Below are 18,977 nucleotides of genomic sequence, written 5' to 3'. Positions count from 1 at the left end.
AATGTATCCTGTGCCCAATTCAATTTCTGTTTTTTTCTCTAGTTCCTTCAGCCTAATTTGTAATTCCTCTGTTTTATTCCTTTTTTTTCTTATATGATATCGCTATAATTTTCCCTCTTAAGACTCCCTTCAGAGTATCCCATAAAATGGGAGGTGAAACCTCTCCATTATCATTAAATTCTAAGTAGAGACCAACTTCTTTTTTAATTTGTTCTTTAAAGTATGGATCATTGAGTAGTATTGAATTTAGTTTCCAAATAGTATTCTTTGGTTGTAGGTCAAAATCAACAGATAAATATATAGGTGCATGGACTCTTACATCTATTGTCCCAATTCCACAGGTGTTTATTACACCCTCTTATGTGTGTTGGCTACGTGGCGCGTCTTCCAAGGGGTGGAGTGTATCCAGAGATACCAGCCACATGACAGATGCACTGCCACCTGGCTGGTCGGAGGACACACCACATGCCAATCAACATTCGGTGCACTGCTACCTGGCTGGTCGGAGGACAACACCCCATGCCAATCAACATTCGCTGCACTGCCACCTGGCTGGTCAGAGGACACACCACATGCCAATCAACATTTGGTCCCTCCCAACTAATCAACGCATACCTAAATTATTGGTCACCTTAATTGGATTATCTTGCCCAGCCCCATGCTTTAAAAGGTGAGACGTGCCTGGCTTGGTCTCTCTTACAGACCATCTCATTGAAGGTAAGTGCATTGATTTATGTTTGGGAAGGTCTATCGTTTGTCCTGGTAAGGGAGCCACAGCTATCTGAGGTTAAGGGGGATAGCTGTTGTAGTGCTTTTCTCTTGTTCTTTGTATGTGTAACCGTACCCTGTCCCCACACTGCTTCCTGTGTATTGTAGTTGCTTGTGTTGACCCGACTTCCCCTTTAATAATAAATTCCTTATTATTAAAACTGTGTGTGTCCAGGCCTCTACTGTTGAGACTCAAAGAACCAGTTATTTCCATCACAACAGTCATTTACATCTATTGTCCCAATTCCACGGGTGTTTATTTTGTCTTTGTCTTTTACAAATGTTATGATATAGTCTATTCTTGTATATACAGAATGTGGAGCAGAATAATGAGTGTAATCCCTTCTGTCAGGGAAAAGGTCCCTCCATATATCAATTAAACCAACATCCTCAAAAAGTGTATTAACTTTCTTATATAAGGACTTTGTTTCATAGGTTTTTCTATTGGAAGAGTCTAAGTTTGGTTGTAATTGTAAATTTAAGTCTCCCCCACATATCAGGAGATTTGTTTCCATTACCATAATGTCTGTAATTTTCTGAAAGAAACCAATATCACTTCCAAGGGGTGTGTATATATTCAATAGAATAACTGAATTTCCATCTATATTCCCCTTTACCAGAATATATCTGCCCTCTTTATCTCCCATTTTGAATACTTTTTCAAAATTTAGCTTACTTGAGATAAGAATAGCAACTCCTCTCCTATGTCCTGATTTATATTAGGAGAAAAACAAATTTGTGAAGCCCATTCTCTTTAGTTTTTCATGCTCATTATCACTTTAATGAGTTTCCTGTAAATATACTACATGGGCTTGATCTTTTTTTCATTTTGGATATAATTCTCTTACGTTTGATTGGATTTAATAGCCTATTGTCATTAAAAGAAATGAATTTTACTTTGTCCTTGGCCATCTGTATTTATCTGTCATTGTATCATTGAAATTAGAATAAAACTTAATCGAACAAATAAGAACCAAGAAATGCAAATAATAACAGAAATGGCAACGAACTTGTGATTCTAAGGCTCATTCAATGACTCGCAATCCTTTACAAACATTTCCTCAACAATCTGTATATTTCCATATGTTCAACCTCTCAGGTGGCACTATGTTGCTTCATCTTTAGAACCATTGTGTAGGGATTTACTCCCTGCCACCCTACCCCTCAACTCCTGCGGGAGAAGAACTCTAAACTGTGGTCCTTCCTTATCACTTTGCGGTAGCTGCACCAAGTTTCAGTGCATCCCTCAGCAAGTACTCCTGTAGCCGAGATTATGCCAGACATCTCCGTGTGCTGGTAGACCATCAAGTTTCGAGCTGACCAAAGTGCGTCTTTAACCGAGTTGATGATCTGCCAGCAGCACCGGATGTTGGTCTCAGTGTGCATTCCTGGGAACAGCCCGTAGATCAGAGAGTCCTGTGTTACGCAGCTGCTGGGGATGAACCTCGACTCTGTCCCTTCCATCCTCCTTCACACCTTCTCCGCGAACCCACAGTGTGAAAAGAGGTGAGTCACCGACTGCGCCTCTCTGCAGTCTTCCCGTGGGCAGAGGGGTGTGGAGATGATGACTCAGGTGTGACATCCATATGTATCACTTCATCAAAGTAGTACAACAGAAATTCAATAACAATTTGCAAAAAAGTTCAGTGCAGGCAGACAATCAGGTGCAAGATCATATTGAGGCAGATTATGAGGTCAAGAGTCCATTTGATTGTACTAGGGAACCTTCTTGTACTAGGCTTTTCTTATGTGAAAGCAGTATTCTGTATACCTATTCTCTTTTGGAAGAGGACAGCGAGGCTTTGAGAGGAAGTGCGGTGGCGGCCTTTTTCAAATTGCTTCTCAGATCGGAGTTCTGAGAGGCGGGACTGCGCAGGCGCGTGAGGAGGCCTGGGAAGGAGGGAAGATATAAAAAAAACGCAGCCTTAAGCAGCGGGCAGCTTCGTTTGCGGGCAGCGGAGTGCGCCGGGAGCAGAGTGTAGGGCTTGGGCTCAGAGGGCTTAGGCGGAAGAGGGCACAGTAGGCTTATCTTTTAGTTCTTGTTATTTTCAGTTATTTGGGAGGTATGAGTGTGAGGGCAGCTTGTTGTTCTCGGTGTCGGATGTGGGAGATCCTGGAGTCTCCGAGCCTCCCGGACGTCCACATCTGCGCCAGGTGCGCCGAACTGCAGCTCCTGAGGGACCGAGTTAGGGAACTGGAGCTGCAGCTCGATGACCTTCGCCTGGTCAGGGAGAGTGAGGAGGTGATAGAGAGGAGTTACAGGCAGGTAGTCACTCCGGGACCACGGGAGGCAGATAGGTGGGTTACAGTCAGGAAGGGGAAGAGGCAGGTACCAGAGAGTACCCCGGTGGCTGTACCCCTTGACAATAAGTACTCATGTTTGAGTACTGTTGGGGGGGACAGCCTTCCTGGTGGAAGTGACAGTGGCCGGGCCTCCGGCACAGAGGACGGCCCTGTAGCTCAGAAGGGTAGGGATAGAAGAAAGAGGTCCATAGTAATAGGGGACTCAATAGTCAGGGGATCAGACAGGTGGTTCTGTGGAGGTGATCGGGAGTCCCGGATGGTAGTTTGCCTCCCTGGTGCCAGGGTTCAGGACGTTTCTGATCGAGTCCAAGATATCCTGAAGTGGGAGGGTGAGGAGCCAGAGGTCGTGGTACATGTAGGTACCATTGACATAGGAAGAAAAGGGGAAGAGGTCCTGAAATGAGAGTATAGGGAGTTAGGAAGGCAGTTTGAGACACATGAGGACGATCATCATGAAGACTAAACTGTGGTGTCTACTATACTCTCACTCCCCCATATTGATCATTCAGCCTGATATTCCCATCTCCAAGCCCCACAGTAGGATTATTGCCCCATCTCAACATGGCCTGAAACTCAATCTTCATCCCTCCCCTTCAGGTTTCACCTATCACTTAAACTTTAACCTTTTTCATTTTCTCACGATCATTGTTCTTCTCTCAGTTATTCTCTCTACACCTCGATTGGTCTCTATTCTGCAGATCACTGCTTTTCTGTTTCTCTTTTCTACACTCCTTATACTACCAATCTCTCTATTTTTCTTTGATATAGTGAATTTGTTTAAATGTCCTCTAAGCTTTGTTTGTGCTTTAGTGGCATAAACAGACACTTCAGCTTAAGCACACTCAAGATACCATGAAACTTTCCTATACTTCGATGTGCCTTTTAGATGTTGGACTTATTGATATTCCCTTGAGGTGCAACAATTGCATGATGACCTAATATTATCTATGGAATTTTCATTAATGGCAGTTAAAGAGTAAGACTGACTAGAAATGGGAAATACGAAATACTGGTGAGGAGCTACAGTAGAATGGAATAGATTAGAAGAGACATCAAAAGCCTCAAAAAGAACAAAAAGTTCCAAAAGGAAGCAGAAAACCTTGAAGAGAAGCTTGCTAAATTAGTTATAGAGAGGTATGGATTTGACACACATTTATCAGTTAGTTACAATGTGACACATTAGAAACATAGAAAACTTACAGTACAATAAAATTGTGCCCTCAAAGCTGTGCTGAACATGTCTCTACTTTGGAAATTACTGGCTTACCTATAGCCCTCTGTTTTTCTAAGCTCCATGTACCTGTCCAGTAGTCTCTTAAAAGACCCTATCGTATCCACCTCCACCACCGTTGCCGGTAGCCCTTTTTACATACTCACCACTCTCTGAGTAAAAAACTTACCCCTGACATCTCCTCTGTACTTATTCCCCAGCATCTTAAACCTGTGTGCTTTCATGTTAGCCATTTCACCCCACCCCTGCAGAAAAGCCTCTGACTATCCACACTATCAATGCCTCTCATCATCTTGCACATCTCTATCAGGTCACCTCTCATCCTCCATCACTGCAAGGAGAAAAGGCAAAGTTCACTGAACCTATTCTCATAAGGCATGTTCCTCAATCCTTGTAAATCTCCTTTGCACCCTTTCTATTGTTTCCACATCTTTCCTAGTTAAGAGGTGGCCAGAACAGAGCACAGCACTCTAAGTGGGGCCTGCAACATTACCTCTCAGTTCTTAAACTCAATCCCACAATTAATGAAGGCCAATGCACTGTAAGGTTTCTTAACCACAGAGTCAACCTGTGCAGCTGCTTTGAGCATCCTATAGCCTCGGACCTCAAGATCCCTCTGATCCGCCACACTGCCAAGAGACTTACCATTAATGTAATATTCTGCAGTCACATTTGACCTACCAAAATAAACCACCTCACACTTATCTAGGTTGAACTCCATCTACCACTTCTCAGCCCAGTTTTGCATCCTAACTATGTCCTGCTGTAACCTCTGACAGACCTCCACACTATCCACAACACCTCCAATCATTATGTCATCAGCAAATTTATTAACCCATCCCTCCACTTCCTCATCCAGGTTATTCATATAAATCACAAAGAGAAGGGGTCCCAGAACAGATCCCTGAGGTACACCACTGGTCACCGACCTCCATGCAGAATATAACCCATCTGCAACCACTCTTTGCCTTTTGACTATAAGATTCCTTCAGGGTTCAGGGTTGTGCTGTAGCTGTACAGGGTATGAATGTTTAAACATCCCTTGCAGATATACTTCATTGTACTGGAGAAATGCATGGGCATAGAGATATGATAGAAAATGATCATAATGGACCATTTATTATCAAAATAATAAGGGAGGAGTTTAGAAAGCAATACTCAAGAACAAAGACACAACAAAGAGAAGATTTTATTTTTTATACATAGATGGTTCCTCACCAGTACAAGATGGTGAGAGGATAGCCAACTGTGGGATATTGTGAAGGTAAAAGGACATAGTCATAAAAGTTAAAACTAACATCAACTATCCAATGCACCTACACATTCTGTTGTTATGAATGGTACTGGAAAAGTGATAGATTTAAGATACCGTCAAGGGGGAGACCACTGGTCTTGACCAGAAGAGACGACAAGGTAGAAACTTACAAGTTGTAGTTTCAGTACTGATGAAAACTGTTTATAAAATCCATTTTGCCTGAAAATAATGTTTTTCTTACAATATGCATTGGTGGGACAGACATATAGCAACAGGGACCACAAGTCATAACAAAGTATGGAAATGACGTTGCCATAGGGAATGTGACTTTCAATCTGACCTTTGGAGGATGAACCTTGCCTCAGTCAGCAGGAGACTGGTGGAAATTCAATAATAATATAGTTCCACAGATACTCATCTGTATCAGTACTTAGGATCTAGAGGTTCTCCTTCGTTACGTCTCCTGCCTCCACCCAGGTTTTTGGGAGTAGGTTTTGGAATTTAGGAACAAATGTTTAAAACTATTCATGGTGAGAATTATATTATATGCTGTTGTAATACTAATATTATATATTTTGATAGCACTGGACAACACATTTTTTCAGAAGTGTTGCTTCCTCAAAATTTTGTTTTATTTATGACTTCTTTGAGGTTGAATCCAAATATAATGCCAAACTACTTATATCATAGGGATTTGGAGAAACAAGAAATTAACTTCTATTGAATATAATGCATTTAATTACATAATGGTGCTGATACTTTGCAATAGTTCAAGTTGAAAATATTTGATGATGGTTTTCATTTGTATTCACTGTCTGAGGCTTCTTACTGAAGTGTCCAATAATAATCAGGCAACATCAATGGATTTCAGTTGCCCTGATATGGTGTCTTGATGACCACAATGTCCTGATGAAATATCTCACCGTGCTTATTGTTGATAGCACCAAGTTTGCAGGGAATGTCTAAATAGGAAGGCAAAAAATGTATCTTTAATAACATGTTGCATTTCATGGTTTTGTATGGTTGAAAAATTTTGTCAACCATCTGCATGTAATCTTGGACATCAGCTATTCTGGGAAACATCTGTCTCAAATATCAAGGTAATTCTCTGAAATTTTTGTGCCTAATAGTAGCAGATTTCATCCTTGCAGTCTGACCAGGTCATTTAACTGCAATTGGGTTATCAGGTGAGGCTCACTCAACATAAAGAATTCAAAATATGCATCAGTATCAATGTGGTTTTCCATTCCTCTCTTGTGCATCACAGTATCCTTATTTGCTTCCTCTATATGCCATGTCTCTGTTTACTGGTACTAGAAGACTGTTGTTATGTGGCACAGGTCTCAAGGCTGAAAGGAGATTGGGGTATTCAAAGGATTTCTAGTTTTCAGCAGAGAAGCCAGACACACTGGTCAGACAGAAGCATCAGTCTGTCACTTGATCCTTCTGCTCTCACCATATCATGGGGACAGTGAACAGCATTGACTTTCGATATCCTCTGAGTCAAGTTCTAAGATCAACAGTGCATATTGTGTAACAAACATGAGAAGCCCAGGCTTTGTGTAGGTTGCCAATTTTACACCCAAAGTAGAGCTCACTGGCTTTCTTAGTAAGAGGAGTCATGCTCCATCCTTGAGATGTAAGCATATACTCGCCACAAATATAACAGAAAGTACTGCAGCTGTTGGAACATTGGCAAGACATTTTGCTATCACAAATAGTCTTGAAAATGAAATTACTTTATTATAATGAGTACACATAGTGCATAGAACATGTGCATCAATGTGATCACAGACTGATATACCTGTAAATGCAATCCATAGAACAGCGTGTGTGTGAGTGTCTGATACTTTTATAGCCTTTCCAAACCTTGTCCTGCCATGCAGTATCCACCATGCCTAAGCATGCCTGGACAAGATAGAAAACATTCAAATTTTGCATTCTGGGTAACATTTTAATCAAATTATGAATTGGAACAACAAATATAGGCAATTTTTTAAAGAAATGATGTATGATAGGAAAATTCTCATAAAAATCAGTCCAACATCCATAAGATTCACCTTAAGGTATTCAGGTAGCATAATCTTTGTTGACCAGTGTAATTGTATTATGATGGAAGGCAAAAATTAGAGGATGGCACTTTTATAAACCTGCCGAAGAAATTGAATTCTGTTACCAAATTTTTTTTTAACCATTTTAATATAATGTAAGTGTTGTATAATGTAAGTGTTGTCCTGGGCAGTTAACAGACTCATAAAAGGATAATAGTCCTAAGATAAATATGTATAGGTATGGATGCGGCTATTTTGTGACACTGTCCTTGCAGCGGCTATTTTGTGAACTTTTTGATGAACCAATTGTTGCATTGAGATAACTTAATCAGAACATACATTGTGGACACAAGAAATTTCACTTAATGATCTACGAAACATGTGACCATTTTCAGACATGTAACTATTTATTATGAAAAGTGACATACTTGCAGAAGGAGCAATCTGTATTCTTGCTAGTCTCAGTGACTGGGACATCCGGTTTGAATCAATCAGAGAGATTCCTGATCATTAACACGATTCAAAGAATTTAGATCCAATACAAATAGTTTAATTTGTTGTCCATCAGGATGGGGGAATGAGTGCAGAAAAAGCAACTCTTGATTTAACACTAGCCTATTCATGGGAGAATTTACAATGACCAATTAACTATCAACCACTTGTTTTTTGGTCAGTGAATTTGATATATGTCCAATAGTTCCATCTGAATTTTGAATGACTTATTATTATATGACAACTACATATTCCAGCTTCTCCATTCAACCTTCTTTATAATTACGCCTCCTCTCCTGCAAGTTGTGTCTCCTGAACAGAAGCTCACAAGATAATGAAGGCTGATATTTTAGATCTGTTTTAGAGGCTCTCAACTCATCCTTCACTACTTCTGTGCTATTACACTTAGCTCCACCTCTGATATACTTCATAAAATGACCAGCTCTGAAACCTTTGACCATATTTGCATCAATTCAGCATTAATTCCCATGTCATAATTTGTCCTATTGGTTTCCAATATAGAATGTATTTTATTCTTACTTTCCAACTGGACCTTTCCTTTCTTTCATTCCACTACCTCAATAAGGTGAGAGGTGAAGTCTTTGGAAGGAAATCTCAACAGGAAGAACATTTGCTTACAGAGATCAATGGTTTCTTCCAGCCATGTAATTGATTTGCCAATCCACTGCCATTTTATGAGTCATGCAGATTGGACGCTTGTTACTGAGACAGATCTGTAGCTTAGTGGAAGTTTACAGAGAGACTTCACTTGCTAGGGATCCTCTGTGCAGACTGGATTTTAAGGGAGAACTGCTGTAAGGAGAAGCTGAAAATATTGGAGGTTCAGATGTCTAACCACCCCCACCCCCTGAAATCAAGGTTGTGGTGGGAGAGGTGGGATCATTTGTTTATTTCCTTTTTAGCATATGTTCAGAACAACAGTCTCCCTTCGGTGTTGGTTAGGATTCTGATTTCCCTCTGGGTGGAATCTGTTCTTCCCTGAGACCAACCACAGATGGAGGTAAGAACTCTAAACACTCATTCCTAAAGTCCAGGATGTTGTGCCGACCTTTTAATCTAATATAAGATCGATCTAACCCTTCCCTTTTGCATAGCCTGCCATTTTTCTTTCAACTATGTGTCTATCTTACAATCTCATAAATGTCCTTAATATTTTTGTCTATACCACCACCCCTAGTGGCACGTTTCATGCACCTACCATTTAATCTAAAAATAAATCTGACATAGCCCTATACTTTTCCTTCAATCAGTTTAAAATTATCTCCTCTTCTATTTGCTATTTCCATCCTTGGGAGTAATATAGCGCAGACCAGGACCTTTAACCCATCAAGAACATGTTGTCTTAATATTCTGCCTAGCCCTATTGACTTGCAACAGGACCATAGACCTTCAAACCACTCTCATCATGTACATTGTGGAAAAGGTATTACTTGGACATGAAGGGAGGTCGCCTTAGAAAGTCTTTATTGTAACATGATGCACAGCATGGAGAGCTCAACCTCTCTTAAAGCAGAGTTCTTGAGACTCTCCCCGAGTACACAGACTTTTCTGATTATATAGACATAGTGTATGTTATCAAAAGCTTCCAAGCATGATTGTGAAATATAGAGTGCAAGCAGATAATTCCTTTACTCAATAATCTTGTTCTCGCACAATACAGAATGAAATATAATTAAGTTACTATTTCCTTATCTATTCAAAGGCTACTCTGCCTACAGCTTTGAAGCAATGACACATTATAATGAAGGAAAACCAGAACATCATGTGATTATGCTTTGATTACTCCTTTTCAGGCTAGTTAGTTATCTGCAACCCTCCAGGAGCAGTTTAAGGCTGCTGTGAAGAAAAAAACCTAACTCCTTAGTATCTAGCTAGTTACAAAATTTCTTCCACATTGTGGGGAGATTCAAACAAGAGGACATGAGTTGAGACTTGGGGGCAAAAGTTTAGGGGTAACACAAGGGGGAACTTAGAAAGTGTTAGTTGTGTGGAATGAGCTTCCAGTAGAAGTGGTAGAGGCAGGTTCGGTATTGTCATTTAAAGTAAAATTGGATACGTATATGGACTGGCAAGGAATGGAGGGTTATGAGCTGAGTGCAGGTCGGTGGGACTAGGAGAGAGTAAGCGTTCGGCACGGACTAGAAGAGCCAAGATGGCCTGTTTCCATGCTGTAATTATGGTTATATAGTGTCTTGCACAGAAAGGTATTTACAGGAGTGTGACAAAGCATTCTAAACAAGTCAGGGAAATGATACAAGAGCACAAATCTAGGGAAGGGTACAAGACTATTTCAAAGGCACTGTACACACCTCAGAGCTCAGTGCAGTACATCTAGAAAAAGCCATCCCTTTAAAGTAAGTTGTCTGAGAAGAATAGAATCTGTGAGAGAGATTACTGTGATGGTAACAGTCATTCTGAGTGAGCTCCATAAGACAGTGGCAGCAGCTGGGGATGGGGTTCATGGCTCCATAATCTCTAAGACCTTATTTATGGAAGAAGCTTTGGCTAAGAAAAAGCCTGTCGAGACTTTGCAAAATGTCATTTAGAAGATCCTGTAAAGATGTGAAAGAAGGTCTTGTGGTTGGATGAGACCAAAGTGGAACTTGTCGATCAACACTAAGCGGTCCATAAATCTAACATTGTACCTCAGCTTGTTGAATTTCATCTGATCAGAGAAAATGAGGAGGTGATATCACTGGAATTCATACCGTGCCTCAAGAGACAGATGTGGGTAAAAGTCAGGAGATGGAATGGAAAGAGTCAGGTATAGAGAGTACCCCTTGACAATAAGTACTCCTGTTTGAGTACTGTTGTGGGGGGGCACCTAACTGGGAGAAGGCAACAGTGGCCGTGCCTCCGGCACAGAGTCTGGCCCTATGAATCAGACAAGCAATTCTGTGGATGCAGGGAAGGTAATTTGCCTCCCAGGTGCCAGGGTCCAGGAAATTTCTGATAGTGTTCATAATATCCTTTGGTTGGAAGGAAAACAGCTAGAGGTCATGATACATATTGGTGCCAATGGCATAGGTAGGAAAAGGGAAGATGTCCTGAAAAAAGAATACAGGGAATTAGGAAGGAAGTTGAGAAGCAGGACCTCAAAGGTAGTAATCTCAGAATTACTGCCTGTGCCACGCTGTGAGAATAGGAATAGAGTGAGATGGAGGATAAATGTGTGGCTGAGGGATTGGAGTAGGGATTCATATTTCTGGATCATTGGGACCTCTTTTGGGGCCTGTACAAAAAGGACAGGTTGCACTTGCATCCCAGGGAGACCAATATTCTGGTGGAGAGGTTTGCTAAGGCTACTGGGGAGAGTTTAAACTATTGTTGGGGGGGTGGGAACTGAACTGAAGAGACTCAGGAAGAGGAGGTTAGCTCACAAATAGAGAAAGCTTGGAGACAGTGTGAGAGGGAGGATAGGCAGGTGACAGAGAAGGGACGTGCTCAGACTGAAGGCTTCAAATGTGTCTATTTTATTGCAAGGGTTGTTGTGAACAATGCAGTTGAGCTTAGAGCATGGATCTGTTCTTGGAGATACAATATGGTGGCTATTACAGAGACTTGGATTGGTTACTTCAAGTGCTGGGATTTAGATGTTTCAGAAAGGACAGGGAGGGAGGCAAAAGAGGTGGGGGTGTGGCACTACTGATCCGAGATAGTGTCAGAGCTGCAGAAAAGATGGATGCAATGGGAAATGAAACTGGTCAGGAGTCAAGTATCTCAGTTGTCTCTCAGTTTTGGAGATACTGATCACAATTCTTTCTCCTTTACCACAGTATTGGAGAGAGATAGGAACAGGCAAGTTAGGAAAGTGTTTAATTGGAGCAAGGGGAAATATGAAGCTATCAGGGAGGAACTTGGCAGCATAAATTAGCAGTAGACGTTCTCCAGGGAAATGTACAGTGAAAATGTGGCAAATGTTCAAGGCATATTTGCGTGGCATTCTGCATAGGTGCTTTCCAATTAGACAGGGAAAGGATGGTAGGATCCTGGAACTGAGGTGTAAAAAGGCTGCTGAAAATCTAGTCATGAAGAAAAGCATACGTAAGTTTCAAAAAACTGTGTAATGATAGAACCGGAGGAAATAGCAGAGGTACTTAATGAATACTTCACTTCAGTACTCACTATGGGAAAGGATGTTAGTGATTATAGGTATAACTGGCAGTGGACAGAAAAACTTGAGCATATGGACATTAAGAAAGAGGATGTGCTGGAGGTTTCAGAAAGCATCAAGTTAGATAAATCTCCGGGACAGGACTAGCTGTACCCCAGACTACTATGGGAGACAAGGGAGGAGATTGCTAAGCCTATTGCAATGATCTTTGCATCTTCAATCGGGAAGGGAGAGGTTCTAGAAATTTGGAGGGTTGCAGATGTTGTTCCCTTGTTCAAGGGAGTAGATATAGCCCAGGAAATTATAGACCAGAGAGTCTTACTTCAGCGTTTGGTAAGTTGATGGAGAAGATCACGAGATACAGGATTTATGAACATTTAGAAAGGAATAATTAGTATGGCTTTGTAAAGGGCAGGTCGTGCCTTACGAGCCTGATTGAATTTTTTGAGGATGTGACTAAACACATTGATGAAGATAGAACAGTAGATGTAGTGTATATGGATTTCAGCAAGGCATCTGACAAGTTACCCCATGCAAGGTTTATTGACCAAGTAAGGGGCTTAGGATCCAAAGGTACTTTGCTTTGTGGATCCAGAACTGGCTTGCCCACAGAAGGCAAACAGTGGTTGTTGAGGGGTCATATTCTGCATGGAGGTCAGTCACCAGTGGAGTGCCTCAGGGACCTGGATGAGGAAGTGGAGATTTGGGTTAGTAAATTTTCTGATGACACAAAGATTGAAAGTGTTGTGGATAGTGTGGAGGACTGTCAGAGGTTACAGTGGGACATTGATAGATTGCAAAACTGAGCTGAGAAGTGGCAGATGGAGTTCAACCCAGGTAAGTGTGAAGTGGTTCATTTTGGTAGGTCAAATATGATGGCAGAATATAGCATTAATGGTAAGACTCCTGGCAGTGTGAAGGATCAGCGGGATCTTGGGGTCTGAGTCCATAGGACACACAAAGTTGCTGTGCAGGTTGACTCTGTGGTTAAGAAAGCATATGATGCATTAGCCTTCATCAATCAAGGGACTGAGTTTAAAAGCCAAGAGGTAATGTTGCAGTTATATAGGATCCTGTTCAGACCCCACTTGGAGTACTGTGATCAGTTCTGGTCACCTCATTACAGGAAAGATGTGGAGATCATAGAAATGGTGCAGAGGAGATTTAGGATCCAGGACGATGCCTGGATTGGGGAGCATTCCTTAAGAGAATATGGTTGAGTGAACTTGGCCTTTTCTCCTCGGAGCGACGGAGGATGAGAAGTGACCTCATTGATGTGTATAAGATGATGAGATGCATTGATCGTGTGGATAGTCAGAGGCTTTTTCCAGGGGCTGAAATGGCTAGCACGAGAGGGCACAGTTTTAAGGTGCTTGGGAGTAGGTATAGAGGAGATATCAGGGGTAAGATTTTTACAGAATGTATGAGTGGATGGAATGGACTGCCAGTGATGGCGGTGGAGGTGAATACGATGGAGTTTTTTAAGAGACTCCTGGATAGGTACATGGAGCTTAGAAACTAGATGGCTATAGGTAACCATAGGTATCTTCTAAAGTAAATACATGTTCGACACAACCTTGTGAGCCAAAAGGCCTGTATTGTGCTATAGATTTTCTATGTTTCTAACATCCCTACTATACAGTATGGTGGAGGTACCATCATGCAATGGGAATGCTTTTCAGCAGTGGGAACTGCAAATCTGGTCAGGATTGATTGGAAAATACATGCCGCTAAATACAGAAATCCTGGATAAAAACTTACTAGTCTCTGTCAGAAAGCTTAAATTGTTCATCTTTCTGACCCAACCACGCTGCCAAATTTTGAAGGAGAAATGGGAAAATCTTGCTCCATCACATTGTGAAGCTAATAGAAACTTATCCAAAGTCTACTGGCTGTAACAAATGTGAAAGGTGGTTCAACTATGTACTGAACAAAAGGTGATGAATACTTCTGAACTGCTGACATTTGTTTTTGAAATATTAGTTTTTCGCACTTCACAATCTTCTGCTCTTGGTCTCTACTGTGAAAAAAGGAGCATGTGATTCACAAAAAAAATAATGGTTTCAGTTAAATTGATTAAAATCCCTTATTATAATACTCCAATTATGTGAACAAAGTTTCAGGGGATGAATATTTATACATCATACATGAGCAACCTTCTCCTAAATGATATACTTGAACATTCTATGGCAACTTGTTACCACACACTGAGCCCTAGTATTGTTAATGTCTCCGATATTGCAATGGTATGAAACTTTATTGACTTGAAAGGATACAAAAAAGAAAGGAAAGAATCTGGAAGTTAGAGAGAGGAACTAAGGAATAAATGGAAGGAGACCTAGTGAATGCTGGAACCTAGGCATGGAATTACTGACTGACCTTTGATTTGGTGTGCAGTACCTGATCAACTATTTAAGCAGAGGTAGGTGTTTGCCTCTAACCTATCAAAAGGGAAACCTCAATGATTCTCAATAATTGCTAGATTATAGGCTATTGTAAATCTTTACAATGTAACCCCCTGGGTCGCCTCAGGCTCGCTCAGCTCATTCTTGTCTAGGGGGAGCAGCCTCTGGCCCCGCCAAACTGGGTAATCAGCTGGTGTGGATGCTGTGTGATGTCCCCGCCTCGCCCAAAAACAGACAGTACGCTATATGCGATTAAATGAGTACAATTTATAAAGGTTACTATAACTAAGTGATTAATAACGATACAGTATATATGAAGAGAAAATTAAAGAAAAGGCGCCAAACTTATCAAAGTCCAAACCACTTCGTGCACAACCGTTGGAGCTCAATTACTGAAGTCTTCTGGCCACCATTCGATCCCCTCCGAACTCCTCGACTCGCAGCTCAGGACCCTCCGAACTCCAAACAGCTCAGGACCCTCTGAGTGGTCAACCAAGCACATCTAGCTTCATCCCCCCCCCTCCTCGGAGAATCTCCCGGCCTCGGACCCCCCTTTGGGGTCCGATCCTCGCCCAGCTTAGAGCATTGCGTCCTCTCTCTCGACCCCCTCGCGCCGATCTGCCCAAAAGCCCGCCAACAAAAGCTTACAGACTCAGAAGAAAGAACATTAATCCCCATTTGGTTTACAAAGGAATACCATTCTCGTTATCAGTAAATTAGCATTCCTGCTAGTTAACAAAAAGAAGAAACCCTCTTTACACTATCAAAAGGGAAACCTCAATGATTCTCAATAATTGCTAGATTATAGGCTATTGTAAATCTTTACTTAAAGGTTTGATACTACGCTAATGGGCACGCAGGAAAGCACATTGGTGTGCAGTCATAAATCCACTTCAAAGGTATACTTCTTACTCACCTGAGAGTGGTTGGTGTGAGAAATGCACTGCCTGAGTCAGCGGTGGAGGCAGATACACTAGTAAAATTTAAGAGACTAGAGAGGTATATGGAGGAATTTAAGGTGGGTGTTATTTGGGAGGCAGGGTTTAAGGGTCGGCACAACATTGTGGGCAAAAGGGCCTGTACTGTGCTGTACTATTCTATGTTCTATACAGCCATCAAACCTCTAGTGGAGAACAACAATGAGATTAAGGACTCCAGGCGAATCTTATTTTAAAGAGGATTTCAAAGGATAGAGGTACAGCCTACAAAGGGAGAATTCAAGTGTATTGTCATTCAACTGCACAGCAATATATAGCTAAAAAGAAAACAACATTCTTCAAGGACCAAGTTTCAAAGCACAGTTACAAACAAGAGAAAACCTACAGATGCTGGAAATCCAAAGTAACACACACAAAATGATGGAGGAACTCTGCAGGCCAAGTGTCAACTATGGGAAAAAGTACAGTCGATACTTCAGACCAAAACTCTTCAGCAGGACATAATTTTTTTTGATATACAAATTGACATAAATAAACTGCATATACAATATATAGCTAAATATACAATAATATTAAAATGGAGCGGAGCTAAGATGGCTCTAAAGAATAACTTCTTTGAACTTATCTGCCAATGTTGGGAAATGCATGCTCATGCACTTTGGTTGTAGAAATAAATGTGCAGATTATTTTCTAAAAAGAGAAAAAAATCCAAGAATATGAGATGCAAAGAGACTTGTGAGTTCTTGTGCAGAGCACCTTAAAGGTTAATTTGCAGGTTGAGTCAGTTTTGAGAAAGGCAAATGCAATGTTAGCATTCATTTCAAGAGATCTAGAATAGACAGGTGTGATGCTGAGGCTTTATAAGGCACTGGTGAAGCCTCACCTTGAGTTTTGTTATGTTTTAGACTCCTCATCTTAGAAAAGATGGGCTGGCATTGGAGATAGTCCAGAGGAGATTTGCAAGGATGCTTCCGAGAATTAACAGATTATCATACCAGGAATGTTTGACGGCTCTGGGTCTGTACTCACTGGGATTCAGAAGGATGAGAGGGGGATCTCACTGAAAGCTTTTGACTGTTGAAAGGCCTAGACAGAGTAGATGTGGAAAGGATGTTTTCCCTGGCAGGAGAGTTTAGGACAAGAGGGCACAGCTTCAGGATAGAGGGCACCTTTCAAAACAGAGATGTGGAAAAATTTCTTTAGCCAAAGGATGGTGAATTTGTGGAATTTACTACTACAGGCAGCTGTGGAGGCCAGGTTGTTGGGTGTATTAAAGACAGAGATTGATAAATTCTTAATTGGACATGACGTCAAAGATTACAGTCTGGTGGATGGGGCTGAGGAGGAGAAAAAAGATCGGCCATGATTGAATGCTGGAACAGAATTCTATAGGCAAATGCCCTAACTCTGCTCCTGTGTTTTAAGGTCTTTATCTGTGAAACAGCTTAAAATCCTCAGTTTAATGTCCTTATCTCCTTTTCAAGGTGGATGGGGTTCTGTTGGAAATCATAATCCGTAGCTGCGCTTGAACTGCATTTCCTGTTGGCAATGGGTTTTCATTCCCAGAATTTGCCAACTGGCCATTTTTGATATCTCCAGGGACAGCTTGGAATATGGGTGCTTCAGGGTGTGGCCTAGTTTGGCATTGTGAAATAGATTACTCATCAGCTTTGATAACAGACTCATTGCTGGAAGATTAAAAAAAAGACAGCAGGTGTGGGTGTCGGAGACTTCTACATATGGGTGATCATGCAGGTTGTCTTCAAGTGAATGAATTCAAGGAAAACATCTGGTCCAGACAGATACCTGGCTGAGTACTGAAGACCTGCGCCAATAAACTGGCTGGTGTATTTACGTATATCTTCAATCTCTTGCTCTAAGCAGACTTCAAGCGTACCAGTGTCCCAAGAAGTGTGTGGTAAATGACCATTGCTCAGTGGCACACACATCAACAGTGTTGAAGTGCTTTAAGAGAATCATGTTGAAACATATCATGAAATAAATGGTGACTTGGATCCGTTCCAGTTTGCCTACCAAAGTAACAGGTCCATAGCAGATGCTATGACATTGGTTCTTCACACAAATCTAGAATATCTGAACAGCAAAGATGCATATGCCAGGATGCTCTTTATCAATTACAGCTGAACATTTAGCACCTCACCCCCTCAAAACTAATCAGTAAACTCTAGGACCTAGGTCTCAATACCTTCTTGTGCAATTGGATTCTGGATTTCCTGGGACTTCTCCTGGTGGAAACTTATAAATGATAAACTTACTCAAAAATTTGTTGTGTTTGAAGGAGTTTTAAAGACAGTTGAGGATAATTTTCGATCACTTAAACGTGAACTTGAACTGCAGCAAGCAACAATTTCGGAACTTGACTAAGGTGCTCGGCAAAGAGACTGAAAGATTACAACTCTGGAACCAAATTTAGCTTCGATCTCTCAACAACTGTTTCATTATAAATTTAAAGTTACCGACCTTGAAATTTGATCTCAAAGACAGAATCTATGGATAATCGGCCTCCCTGAAGATGTTGAGGGTGATCCTATCAAGATCTTTACTCAATTTTTATTCAAAGTGTTTGGCACAGAAATTCTGGATGACCCTCCATTAATCGACCGCGTTCATCACTGATTACATCCAGAATCTAATAAACCACAACCAGTGATTATTCGTCTCCATTATGTTCATATCAAGGAACATTTGATTTGCTTTGCTTGGCAGAAAGGCAAGTTCGAATTTAAAGGTTTCAAATTTCATTGAAGATTTCAGTCCCGAGGTTCTGAAGGAACAAATGGCGTATAAGCCTCTGATGTTGGAATTTTTGTGAATGGGTCTCATTCCCGTTGTTTCCTCCTGCAGAATCATCCTCTCTGATAATTCCTGTTGTCTCTGTAAGTCATTAAATGAAGCTCAAAAATTTTTTGACCGGCAAACATCCTCTGCTAAGTTCTCATTAAGGTTCCTCTTTTTTTGGTTTTTACTTAAATTTTTAAGCTATTTACCAGGTTACTGATTGGGTCAGTTAGAATGAGGGGTTCTCTTTTTTGGTTTGTACTGTAGGTATTTTTAGTACAGTTGGCCCTCCTTATCCACAGATTCCGCATGCACAAATTTGACTGTGAATTGCGAAAACCCGGAAGCACTTTTCCAGCGGTTGTTGTTCAAGCACATACAGACTTTTTTCTTGTCATTATTCCCTAAACAATGCAGTATAACAACTGTTTTACATAGCATTTACATTGTATTAGGTATTATAAGTAATCTAGAGATCATTTAAAGTATACAGGAGATGTGTGTGGGTTATTGTGTAGTCAAACATTTGCATTCGTATATAGTATGTATTTTACCTTTCTATGGATATAAAGACTTAAGAATGTATGTTTCAGCGCCGG

The sequence above is a fragment of the Hypanus sabinus genome, unplaced genomic scaffold (genome assembly GCF_030144855.1).
Source record: "Hypanus sabinus isolate sHypSab1 unplaced genomic scaffold, sHypSab1.hap1 scaffold_437, whole genome shotgun sequence".
In the NCBI taxonomy this organism is placed as follows: Eukaryota; Metazoa; Chordata; class Chondrichthyes; order Myliobatiformes; family Dasyatidae; genus Hypanus; species Hypanus sabinus.
This window is presented reverse-complemented; position numbering follows the sequence as displayed.